The sequence below is a fragment of the Misgurnus anguillicaudatus genome, chromosome 5 (genome assembly GCF_027580225.2).
Source record: "Misgurnus anguillicaudatus chromosome 5, ASM2758022v2, whole genome shotgun sequence".
Lineage (NCBI taxonomy): Eukaryota > Metazoa > Chordata > Actinopteri > Cypriniformes > Cobitidae > Misgurnus > Misgurnus anguillicaudatus.
In genome coordinates, this window is record NC_073341.2 from 21,467,117 (window position 1) to 21,480,145 (window position 13,029).

A 13,029-nucleotide genomic window follows, 5' to 3' on the forward strand; every position below is an offset into this window, starting at 1 on the left:
TTCTTTATCTGTACATTCTTTAAAAAAAAACCCTAACCAACCCTTGGCTATGTATACTGTGTTGGACTTGACGACTATTTTCAGTGCACTTATGTATTACTCTTCTTGTGTTGCTATAATTGCTTCTATTGTTTACCTCATTTGTAAGTCGCTTTGGACAAAAGCGTCTGCTAAATGACTAAATGTAAAAATGTAAATGTAAACAAATGTCCTCTCTCAAGCCCATCACAAGAGCGGCCAACACCAAGAAAAATTGTCCCTGGTGGACACAGGCAGCAAAAACTGCCTGGACCGTTCTGGCAATGAAAAGCACAAGGGTTTGTCACCTGCATTCGTCAATTTCTGCAATCCCAAAAAATTAATTTTAAACAACCCCAGTCAATGAATCAACTTTATTGTTTAGTTTTACATACTTAATATGATGTGATTTTAGCGATTTTCAACAAGCTATCTTTAACGTATATGTCAGCCAATCCAAATTCGGAAAATCCTAAATGTCTCATACTACCCAGAAGCCAAAAGCTTTTCTGATTGACTAAAAATATATGTCTGACTGTTTATTACTGTCATATCTGTTGGATGGTATGTTAATATTATTTTTTATTGTATTTTATGCATGTTATTTCAAAAGCTAAATATTTGTGATATTTAACTGAGTAAATGAATGTCACCTAGGAAAGGTCGACCTGCACCTTGTGATACTCTCTGGGACAAATGCAACCAATTGTGTTCTGGCATATTTGACTATAGCAAAAAATGTGACTACCATTTTGTTGTGTGCCGATATTGACTAATGCCAGGAAGACATGTTTATTATCAACTACATTAATCTTTCAAACAAAACAGAGTCTTAAATGGATTAGGAGAGCATTTTCTGCTGTGGTCATACCAGCTGGGCAGCTGTCAAAACACTGATGGCCTCCATCTGTGTTTGTGCACTGTTGATGTGCTGGACACACACTCCTCAAACACTAATTTATATATATAATATTTGAAAGGACTCATCAGGACCACACTCACATGACATGACATAAGTATTACACAGTGTTACTGGCCGAGGCAGCAATGGCCTACTAGCTGGTATCCCGGGTGGCAGGCGCAGCGATAAGAGCCCAGATTATTGAAGCACTGCTGCTTGCATGGGGAGATCACAGACTCTCGACACTCATCCACATCTAAGAAAATATTCATATTGTTTTCTAAAATGTTCCAAATTTAATAAATGACTGGTCCAATATCAGTAGGATTGTTCCCAGGGCTAAAGTTTTTCTAAAATCCAAACGTCTTTTTTAATAATATGGCAAAGTAAGCTTCACAGCTGGTGCCCAACACACTGGGTTTAAAGCCATTCCTCACTTGGCTTGACTGCAATACGTCCCCACAGTGTTCACACACTGCTGGTTGGAATGATACAAGTTGGAACCTTGGGTGCATTTGTTAATATCTGTAAGACAAACAAAATCTAATGTAAAATTGCAAACAAATTGGGTTTACATATATTGTAACTGTTAATCTGCTAACGTTCAACTTGGTGAAAACATTTGATTTCACATTGATTTCAATCTTTGATATGACCTTAGTTATTATTAAATATATCAAGGTTTTATTTGTTCTTTACAAAATATAGGATAATTTTATGTAGAAAACATTAAATCACACACACACAAAAAAAATCTTTGCTGGGTTTTTACAGAGCAGGTCACATATCCTCAAATAAACCCTGACCTTGTATGAGTAAGCTTGCAGTCATACTGACCTTGTCTGGGAAGACCAGGAATATAGCTGCCCTGAGCCCGTCTGTACATATGACTCATCAATCCCCTAACGCAAACAGAAAACGAAAGCAACATTCTTCACTGGTTGCTCAAAGTGGTTGAAATCAAGATAAATGATAAAGTCTAAAAGAAGAAACCTGTAGGTTGAGATTAGAAGAGACCAGCGTTGGAGGAACAAAGCTGTTAATAACAATGTCCACCAATAAAGCCCCTTCTGCATCCAGACCTCAGGCTACATGGGTCAACTTCAAGATCTCTCCTGTCATTTCAAATACCAAGACAAAAGAGACACACATGCAGTGGGTGTTACAATGTGACCTTTAAAGTATAAAGTTAGTGCTTCTGAACAAAGACTCAAACTCCAGTTGAGATTCCTGTCTGAACTGCCCTTGTGTAAGAAAGTAACCATTTTGTGTCTCTGGTGATTGATAGATGGTCGTCTAGTAAATTGGGGCAAAGACAGACACGAGTACTCGCAACAAAGGGCCTGCAACGCAGACAAGTTTCAAAAACAAAGACACACCAACATCCAATGCAAAACCAACATCCAAGGCAAAACAGACTTGCTTTCCTGCGACATGCTCATGCTCATGCAATAGTTTGATACTGCTCTTTTTAACATCTTTGTTATGGCACTGTTTTAACAGAGTGGACTAAATTAATGTTTTACTTTACTCGTTGTTTAAGCCCACGTTTACAAGGAAGTGGTTTTACTGACCACTTTCCTTGTAAACGTAGGAACAAACAACACTGTGGTTCACATATAGCCTAGTTCATTTTAAAAGAAACACACACAGTTCACTTAAGGTGAACAAGAAAAGGAACTAGTCGAATGTGAAGAAACTTGACAGATAAATGATGATGAAAAGAACACATTATAAAATATTTATAAAAAACATTATTGTAAAATTATTGTTATGAACATATTCAGACACATACATATTCATATACAAAAGCTAAGTTTTGTACTGTGTTTAAGCTTGATATAACAAACAACCAGGTTTCTGTGAAACTTTTAGTTTCTGCACCACCAAATTCCACTAGGGGAGAGTTTAATGTGGATTTCTTAATGTCACTTATTTACTTTATGTACTTGATATTTGACCCCAAAACAAATACTGAGCTTATTGAAACTCTTTTTTACTTTTCTCTTTCTCATACTATAATGTATGTTATTATGAATGATCAACATAACAATCAAAGTCTGAATCAAAAGAGGGGAGGACCTCCCATGGCCTCAGCCTCTGACGCAATGTCTCGTTCCTGTTTCTCAGGGAACCGAGATTACGATAGTAACCGAGACATTTTTCAATGATAAAAAGTTTGTCATGATTATATTAGACTCAGAAAACTGAAAACTAGATAAAGGTCCAATAACAGGTAATAATAACATTAACTATGCAAAATACTACTTTAAAACAAATGAAAAAATTTTGTTAAAGTAAAACATGCAAAGTGGTATTCAATTATTCAAATATTTTATTAAAATCTCATGGGTTACTTCAAGTTAATAATCGCTGTATATTAAGTAGACCGTTTACTACTGACTGGTAGTTGAAAAGAAGTTGCAAAGTTGTAGTTATCTATTAATATCTATAAAGAGGACTATCGAAATAAAGTATTACCAACATTGCTTTTATGCTATAACACATTGTTGAGTTCAAGATTTTTTTTACTCTATGTAAAGTAGTTCTTGTCACTCACCAACACTTGGAGGAACGTTCTCCACATGAGCCATAAGAGTGCTGGTGCCATCTGCTGTATTCTCTGTGATATTGGCCAACATAAAGGCAACTATAAACTCTTTCTCTTTAACCTCCTAAGACATCAAGTTTTGTTGTTTGCACCATAATGCTTAATTCTGTGTAATTGGAACATGTACACAAACGTGGACACTGTGGTTCACCTTCATGTTCAAAGACAACTATTTGGTTATTATATTTATTGGTTCTTCCTAACCCCAAAAGCTGGAAGAAATCTGAAAAAAGACAAACCAAAGCTCGGTGCACATCGTGGAGACTCTCCTACACAACAGACAGACACAAACTTTCCTTTTGGAGCTACCTGCAGCAGTGGGCCATTCAACAACCTACTATACTCTGAATAGGCTTTAAAATCTTATTTAAGCATTTACACGAAACGTACAAAAGGTATTGCAGCCATTGTTACAGAGAAATGTTTACTTCTGCACTGTAAAGAGCCAGAGAGCCATTGTGCAAGGGGATGAAACCACAAAGAGCCCATCTTTGGGCTTTCCATCGAAGCACTGGAGGTTCTGGGAAGACAGACAGGTGTGCTCAAATATCTGTTGTTGTACTGTTGGCAGTGTATAAAAGACACCTGTTTGAAATCTAAGAGCTATGACGAAGGTACAACGCGGTTCAGCTAAACCCTTCCCTTTTATAAGATTTAATCATTATGCAGTAACGCAATGTATTACAGGAGGAAAGCAATTTAAGTCTGTATAAATACTGGAGGCGTCTTCTTTCTTTTTAAGTATTTTTCACTACTGTACTGAAATCCACACAATGTTAGACACACACTTACTTAGACACACTGGATCAGAAACTTCTTTCTGTATTACTCACTCACTCCCACCCTTTGACTCAGTTTTCAATTGCATAAAACACTTTTTTCAAAACACTACACACAATTCTCTACCTAAAACACAAAGATCTATGAGGAAGTGACTTGCTTTCCTTTTTTCAAACACAACCAATCAAAATGCTACACTACAGGTCACACAGACACACTCCTCACATGTGCAAACACTAATTGCTTAACTGATCACTAAGCAATCACTGCTTTACTTTACAGTAGTATAGATAGGCCTATAAATAGGTCAAAGGTCAGATTACCTGTTTTGGTCGCAAGTTCTGTCATTACCAATAGAGTTATGGAAACTAAATTTAGCTAACAATGCTTTTGGGAAATGCACCTGTCACAGGTCGGAGCAGACCACCAATGTCGTGAGTCTCACCCCTCCCTAGTTTCCACCTCGAGGAGGTCCCAAAAACACCCCAATGACCACCCACACAGCAGGAGACTCCTATGCGGATCCGCGTTCAAGTCGCCAAACCCGCGTGACTGTCACATTCATTTTGGTGCCGCACAGAGGATCAGCTCCGCCTCCGGCCGCGCCGTAAATTCTACTGTCAAACAGCGGATCCTGAACGGACCCATGTTGGATCTTCGGACGCGCCTTTACTTAACGGTTAAACGATGCACACCTGTCAATCGAGACTTTCTGTGCTGGGACACGGTTGAGTTGAACCCTCTTTTGAGTAAGTATTGATTTATTGATATAATTGTGGCAGTAAACATTGTTTTTTAATCATCCTGTATACTAATGATTGGAATGACGTTGATATTAGGAAAACTTTAGCATGTTCACTCGTGGATAATGGTTTAGCCCTAGCTTATTAAGTTTACATGTTGGCAATTTTGGTGTAGTGTATCTGCCATCTTCTTTATAATGAAAATTAATCTTTGGCAATTTAATCATTGTTTTACTCGGTTCAGACTGCAAGATGCCATGTGACCTAATCAGTGACTAAATGAATGCAGGTGTCAGTCAGAGCGACTGTGTGGTTGGTAATCTTCTCATCTGTTATTTTGAGCGTCTGTTAACAGGGTGATTTAACCAAAGGTGTGTAACGAATTTCATTTACAGCTTTGGGTAACTAGTGCTTTTAAAGTGATTTTTAAGGATACATTTCCTCAAGTAAATTTCTAGTGAAAAAACTGTACTTTTACGGCATTACTACGATAAGCACTTGACTTTGCATGCTATACCATAAACATTTGTCTGTTTGATTACAGGTGCTGTGTTCAACCTGGCAACAGATCGGGCAACGAGGAGACGTGTAATGGGAGAAATGATTAAATAATAAAAACATTTTTGTTGAACAACTTGTCTTTCTCCAGTTATTCATTTTCAGATGTTTTAGCTGTGCATAGTGCAGCATTTCATTGAAGTTGTAGCCTAATTGATCAAGTATTTTATGTTTGCATTCACCTGGGCCTATAAAGCACTAAATTTTGACCACAAAAATATTTTTTTTTAACAAAAACAGAATACGCTATAACCTATAACTGTCCATAAATGGCAATTTTATATTTCCATGGAGTAGTAATTACTTTTGTACAGTAAATTGATATCTTTTAGTGAAACTTTTCTGTTTGGCCTATTTACAATATTGTTAGGTTAAAAATACAAGGCAATGCAGATTTAAGGTTCTATATTGCTGCAGTAGCCAGGCCTAGTGATAATTTTGGTTTTATCCTTTAGTTTAGTTTATCCTATTTTATCATACAGTAAGAACAGAAGGGATTTTGAATTTGAAAGTGAGATAAACGGGTCCAAAACGGACCCGGTCCTGATAGCAATAAGCTCCGGGGCGGATCCGTAACGGACCCGCTCCGAAGTCAGTAGCTCCGGTCTGCATCCGTTGCGGATCCGTCCCGGAGCTTGAGTCAGACTTTTAATGAGTCAGTTGCGGGTCCGCGGCGGATATATGAATCATTTTGCGCCACGGATGCGGAGCGGATGCAGCGCGAGGCCACGGCGGGTCCGCGATCCGCCTTCATTGCGGATCCGTCACTGCGCGCAAGTGGACCCCGACACGGGTCCGTTTAGCGGGTCCGTTCCGAAAGCCGCGATACCTCCGCGGCTGATCCGCCACGGAGTCCTTTTGCTGTGTGGGCAGACACACAAGGAGAGTAAGTAAATTAAAACAATCTTTATTTAACTTATTTAAAAAAGGTAAGTTGGGAAAGGGAAACTAAAATCAAGCTCTCAGGGCCGGAGAGTGTCGGTTCCGGGTCGCTTCTGACTCTGTCACGGGGGCTCACAGGTTTTAATTTAAATTAACTTCTTTAATTTCCACATGTGACCACAAATGGAATATTCACAGCTTTGTCCTTTTTGGTATTTCCCTGGTGCACTGCCGGTGGAGCTTTCCACACTCCCTTCCTGGATGCAAAGAAATGAAGATCGTGGGTTGCACTAACAAACAGATGGATGGGTACCTTGGGCTGGCGGCCACGACGTATAAGGGGGACCCTTGGCTCGAAGCTTGAGCGTCCAGATGGTATCCGAGTGTGTTCCTGGGCTCGATGCTGGAGGCGCCTAGAGGGTACACAGGTGAGTATATGGAGGTAAACTGGGCTAGGTACGATGGGCGTGCCGGTAGGTTTTCAGGAAGTTGCACTGGATTCTTGACTTTAGTCATACAGGTAAGTATGCAGAGAGATACAGTGGATCTTAGCTTTGGATGTACAGGTGAGTATACAGAGGGGTACACTAGGTCTGGACTTCGGGCGTACAGGTGAGTATACAGAGGGGTACACTGGGTCTTGACTTTGAGCGTACAGGTGAGTATACAGAGGGGGACACTAGCTTTTAGCTTTGGGCGTACAGGGGAGTACATATGTCACAGGTCGGAGCAGACCACAAATGTAGTGAGTCACCCCCCTCCCTAGTTTCCACCTCGAGGAGGTCCCAAAGCACGCCAATGACCAGACACACGAGAGAGTAAGTATCGATTAAAACAAACTTTATTAAATTATTTAAAAAGAGATAGGGGCAGGGGAAAAAGGGACACTAAAACTCTCCAGCCCAGGGAGAGCGGAATCTCTAGAGTCGCCTAGACTCTCACGGGGACAAGGGGTAGGTTGCTCCGCCTTTGTCAATTCTTGTCCGTCCGTGGCTCTCCGTGCGTATTCCTAATCGAGTGTGCTTGTTTTGTTCACAGCTTTTCACAGCCCAATTCCTTCGTTCTGGGTTCCTGCACAGAAGGGATGTACACTTGTAAGTATGGAGACAGATAAGGGAGGGAGCGGTACCTGGGGTTGTTTGGTCCAGCAGATTCGTATCCTGTGGTCGTATACGAAGACGTCCAGAGAATCGGTGGGATCCCGAGGAGCAGCCTAGAACGGCCTAGGAAACACACAGGTGGGTATTCAGTTATTTAGAAAAGTGCAAAGGGTCCAACGTTCCGTCTCCGGACGTCAGGGGAGTTCTACAGGTGAGTATAGAAGGTAGTACACAGCTTTACACAATGACGCAGGAGAACCAGATAAGTACACTAAACTCGTAGCTTAGATACACAGATAGATGTCAAAAGGGCAGTTACACTGGGCTCGTAGCTTGAATTTTTTTTCACAATACAGGTAAGTGTAAAGTAGGGATGTTCACATTGACCGTTTAACCGTAGGTAAGAATTTATGACCGATTAACATTATCAGTTAAAATAAAAAAATATTTGTTAATACATGGTGCGTGTCGTCATGAGCCGACAGACATTTCGCCACTTTTCTATCTTTAATTTGTGAATGTCCTGTAAATGACACAAATGATTGCTGCCCTGACGGTCCGATAAAGTAATCATTTGTATGAGAAATCATTTGTATGCGTGTTTGGAAGCTGAACGGAGACGCGCGCGTTTCCGCGCAAGATGACGCGGTCCGTCTCGCGCACATCCGGAAAGACATTCGCTGATGGCCTCTGACCCTGACCAAACATCTCTCTTTTTGCACAAACAGAGAAAGACGACGCAAAACCAAAACTTTCTGAAAAGCGTCCTGCTTTAGAAATGGCCACTGTGGTAGATGAAACAGAGACAATCTGCCCTTTGGATATTAATCCTCTGGACCGATCGCGTGCTTTTTATTAAGGTAATGTTGCATGAATATCTGATAATGTATGAATCCTGGTTCTGTTGTTGATCTGCTGTTTGCACGTTCAAATTAAATGTTTTGTTTTTACTAGTTCACAGACAACCGTCAACTGTATTTTTACTCAATGACAATTTCATATTAAAATCTTTTAAAAGTTAAAAGTTAACGGTTAATGTTCGGTTTAGAAGCTACGGTTGTCGGTCGGAAAAATTAACTGATGAGCATCCCTAGTGTAAAGGGGACAATGCACTGGACTCGTGACTTGGATATACAGGTAGGTATCAAGAGGCTAATACACTGGGCTCGTAACTTGAATACACAGGGACGGAAAAGGGGCAATGCACTGGGCTCGTGGCTTCAATGCACAGGTAAGTGAATAGGGGCAATGCACTGGGCTCGTAGCTTGGATGCACAGGTAAGTGAATATGGGCAATGCACTGGGCTCGTGACTTGGAGGCACAGGTAAGTGAAAAGGGGCAAAGCACTGGGCTTGTAGCTTGGATGCACAGGTAAGTGAATATGGGCAATGCACTGGGCTTGTAGCTTGGATGCACAGGTAAGTGAAAAAGGCAATGCACTGGGCTAGTAGCTTGAAGGCACAGGTGAGTGTCAAGGGGACAAATACACTGGGCTCGTGGCTTGAATATACAGGTGGGGGTCAAGGGGCAAATACCCTGGGCTCGTGACTTGGATATACAGGCAAGTGTAAAGGAGGAGAAACTTCAACCTTACGGAGATGGCTCACCAACCCGGAGACGCAGGGGTACAACTTTAGTTTCCAGACCTTCAACATCGAGAGAGGACGTAAGTTCACACACACGCAGCGGATCCTCCCTACTGGGACGGATTTCTGGTGGACACACTAAGACGGGGGCTCCCAACATGTCGTCACACAGTCCCTCATCGATACAGAGCCCTTGGCTTGATGCTAAGGATCGGTAGCAACACACACAGAGCTTTATAAGCAAAGGAATACTTCAGTGAGCAATTAAATGCCAATACATCACCACTGGGCTGCACAAAGGTGTAGGTGGAAGTACAAGGCCGGCTGCTGCACGTAGGGCCTACCACGGCCACGGTAAGATCCCTCGTATGGGTATTCCAGATTGGGGTGCTACACCAAGGGTGTACGGTGTAAGTTGGCCTATCGCTTCCCTCTCCTCTCTTCCACAACGTGACCAGAGATCTAAATGGGGCGGGCATCTGAAACACTCACACCATGTAATCACACACAATACAGCACATCCACTTCTCCACATGGTAGTTGAACTGACTTCTATGCCTTAAGTGCTTCACACAATACTCACAGTGAACCTCCTCTCCTTACAGATTTCACAGTACCCGCAGATGGAAGAATGGGTCACAGATCGCCGTCTGGGTATGTATAAAGATAGCAGTCATCCAGCGACACCAGCTCACTCTCCTTCATCCAAAACTCCCTCTTCGGCCTAAGGGGCGAGTGCTGACAACATTTACACCACACCACACTCTTCAAGTGTAAACACAGCAAATGACAAGACTCACCGACAGCAATCCACACACAGTGATTTAAGGCCGCACCACCACCTGGCTTAAGAGTAGATCCGGGATGGTGGATAAACAGGCTGACGCGAAGGATGGCTAGATAGGCGTCACCCCGCGATCATAATCCACACTGCTGTTCCTTATTGAGTCGTGCTGGCACACACTGTTCATACAAACATTCAAAGGGCCATAGCCATGGGTACTCACAAGTTCGCCGGCACACGACAACTTCCTTCTCCTGTCCAGTATCCACAAAGCATCAGACAGGGAAAACACTCTCCCACGGAGACTGAAGAGCAAGCAGTGCATGTAAACACAAGGTTGCAATGAAGACTTATATATATAAATGAATAAATATATTCCACTCACTACTCCATTAATTCCTCTTCGTGTGTGCTACCAAATCCACAATATCTTCGGTACGTCTCTCTCTCTCTCAGCCTGCTCATTGCTCCGTCTCACCACCCGTCTCAACCGGAATAACAACTGCCTTCCTGTTCCTTCAATACTCTTTTTATACTCTACCTCTTCCTACATTCATCCAATCGACAATCGCCACGTTTATTTTCACACCTATACACAACCAGCCCAAATTCGGTTGCCCAGAGTAACCAGGAAGTAGCGGCGCATCACGGATTCTCGTCCCGGCTGAACTATTAGTTGCCACTTTTGGTTCCGCTCTTGAGTCACCCTGTGAACTTTTACAACACAGAACTTTTAGCTGGAAATGGGTACAACTCACAGACCCTCAGGTAGGTGGATGCCAGGCTTTAGCCCTTCAAAGCTTGGGGGACTGGAGAAGACGTATTTGCCACGACAACTTCTAGTCTTCCTCACCAGGACAGACTTCTCAGGAAAGACACTCGAACTGTAACTTCCGACCGTAAGGAAATACTCCCACGATGACACAGAGCCCTAGGCTCGGACCTACAGAACTGGCAGCAGACAAACACACGGAATCCCTTTACAGATATATTACTACAGTGAATATATGGGGAGAGAAACACCACCTCTTGGCTTCGAACAAGGGCAAGTGGAGGTACGGGTCGAAGCTGCTGCTCGTTGGGCCTGACGCGACCTCAGCTGGTATCACCACAATGGGTAAGTTCAGGTAGGGTGTCACACCAAGTATGTACCATGGGAATGGGCCGAACACTTCCCTCTCCTCTCTTCCAACTGACAGGACAAGAGATCTAGACAGGGACAGGCTTCTGAAATCACTCCACAGACAGATAAGCATACACAGTGACACCACAGATAGTTCTTCCATGCAGCAGCCAATGCTTCCCTCCTTCGACGTTCCCCACAATATTCGTACAATTCCTTACTTGTTGCCGTTGCCACGCCACCACCAGGTGGGAAAAAGGGATCAGGAGTCACAGGCGGGCATATATAGAAAGAGGGGTCGTCCACCAACACCAGTTCACGTTCTCTAATACAGGGTTTCTTTCCCGGCCTAGGGAGTGATCGCTGACAACATGGACACAGCACAACACTGCAATTTTTCCGGTTTATACATGTCAAAGAAAAGACTCACCCACTGCACTCCACACACTCACAGTCAATTAAGGTCAGCACACCATGTTGGACCGGGAATTCGTCCTGAGTAGGCGAAGTAGCTGACGCAGCGGATGACCAGGTAAAGACGTCACGGCCACGACGTTGCAACACACTCCCTCCTCTCCTTAGCTGGTTCCGGTTCGCCCACCAATCCTTTCCACGGGTGGGGCCGCTTACACACTGATCTCACTCACAAGAAGCACACGGAGATAAAACACTTGCAAGGTTAGCACTGACACGACGACAATTCAGCGTACTCACAGTTCCGTCGATACTAAATTCTCTCCTCTACCTTCCAGATGTCTGATGTATACGAGGCTGACAGTACAACATTCCTTCGTTCCTCCTCCTTTCACTGTGTTTCCGGTGACTCTTCAATGGTCACGATCTCATCAAAGTAAGTAGCATATGTCAACACAACACTTCAATGAAGATACTTTAATACTCAACTCTGTGTATCTTTGGCCAAATCCTTCGTTTCACTTCGCCCAGTCCGCAATATCCACAATGAATACGTCTCTCTGAGTACCTCAACCACTCCGTCTCACCCGCAACATTCGCCGGAATAAACTTCTCCTTCCTGTTCTTCCGATGCCTTATTTATATGCCTCCTCTTCATTGCATTGCCCAATCATCAATCGCCACGCTTGTCTACACACCTGTTCCCAATACAACCCAAATTTGGGTTGCCCGGAGTTACCGGAAGTGACTGGTGTTTCATGGATAGTCGTCCGGGCGGAACTATTCTTCGCCACTATAGGTTCCGCCATAAAAAAGTCACTCCGTGACACACCCCTGGCTGGCTCTACCAACATTGTTTTGGGCTGAGCAAGTGCAGAATCCCGCATGGCTGCATTGTTTTGCTATTGATGTGCAGAGTAAAGCATAGTTTATTTGACTTGTACGTGTACATAGACGTTCAGTGTATGCGCATTGCGACATAATACAATGCACTTCCTAGGCTACACACTACATTCTCCTGTAGATGCATGCTGACCTATGCAAACAATATATGCAGGGTTTCAAAAGTCTGGCAGTGTGCATACAGTACACGCACACTCTTTTGATGACGAAAATTGTGTCACGCGTACTTGTAAGCAGGCCCTCGCGTACACGTAAAAAATGGACCATACTTCGGCCTTTAACCTTTGCCTCTCTATCACCATCTCTGTTAGAAACATAACATTGTAAAGTTACTTTACATGCTTGTGTTTACATAAGTTAAAGTTAAATTACATCAAATTCACAATAACCACAGAATCATACCTGACAGCTCAGCATACACAATAAAACATTGTGGGGAGTTTTAAAAGCTTTTTATTGTACTTGCTCAATAATAGATTTAACCAAGACAAGTTACTGTATGGATTGCAGTTCTGCAATAAAGTGCTAGTGTTGTGCAGTACTGTAAACTTTCAGGTCCATGCCACGCTGATCTGATCCTGCCTGATTCAACATGACATTTCAGGTTCAAGCTTAACTGCCATTA

The 13,029-nt window shown here is 42.7% G+C and overlaps 1 long non-coding RNA gene across 1 annotated transcript; it reads right to left on the reverse strand.

The window, feature by feature from the left end:
• Positions 1 to 1,200: 1,200 nt before the first annotated feature.
• Positions 1,201 to 5,384, reverse strand: LOC129415075 (uncharacterized). Its single transcript, XR_012369657.1, has 4 exons — positions 3,480 to 5,384; positions 1,913 to 2,262; positions 1,757 to 1,821; positions 1,201 to 1,444 (listed from the first exon to the last, which is right to left on the reverse strand). It is a non-coding gene; the product is annotated as an uncharacterized lncRNA (long non-coding RNA).
• Between the last annotated feature and the right edge of the window lie 7,645 nt (positions 5,385 to 13,029).